A 577-nucleotide genomic window follows, 5' to 3' on the forward strand; every position below is an offset into this window, starting at 1 on the left:
TAGTCGGTGATGCCATCCAGCCATCTCACCCTCTGTCGTCCCCTTCTCCTTCTCCCCAGTCCTTCCCAGCATCAGGGTCTTTTCCAATGAGTCAACTCTTCACATGAGGTGGCCAAAGTATTGGAGTTTCAGCTTCAGCATCAGTCCTTTCAGTGAACACCCAGGACTGGTCTCCTTTAGGATGGACTGGTTGGATCTCTCATTAGGTACCTGGAAAAATCAATGACCAGGCCCAAACTAGAGGAAGGCGACTCCTTCTATTGCCCTGGGCGGTGACATCAGGGAGACCCAGCTGCAAGTGAGAGAAAGCCCTTCCAGGAGGCTGTGGTGTGAAGTAGGGGAGGAGGAGGTCTGAGTCCAGCACGGGGCGCTGTGGGTCTGGTCCTGAGAACCCAGGGTCCTGGCCAGGCAGGCTGGCACCTTCCTCCTTGGCTCTTGACCACGTGGGCAGCAGGGTCCTCACTGGAGGGTGACATCCTGCACCTGGGCCCCCAGGGGACATGGCAGGTCTCAGCTCAGAGCCACAGGCTTGCCTCTCAGTTCCTGCTGCTCTGTCGTGGGGTCAGTGCCCAGACCT

The sequence above is a fragment of the Bison bison genome, unplaced genomic scaffold (assembly GCF_000754665.1).
Source record: "Bison bison bison isolate TAMUID 2011002044 unplaced genomic scaffold, Bison_UMD1.0 scf7180017864495, whole genome shotgun sequence".
NCBI lineage: Eukaryota > Metazoa > Chordata > Mammalia > Artiodactyla > Bovidae > Bison > Bison bison.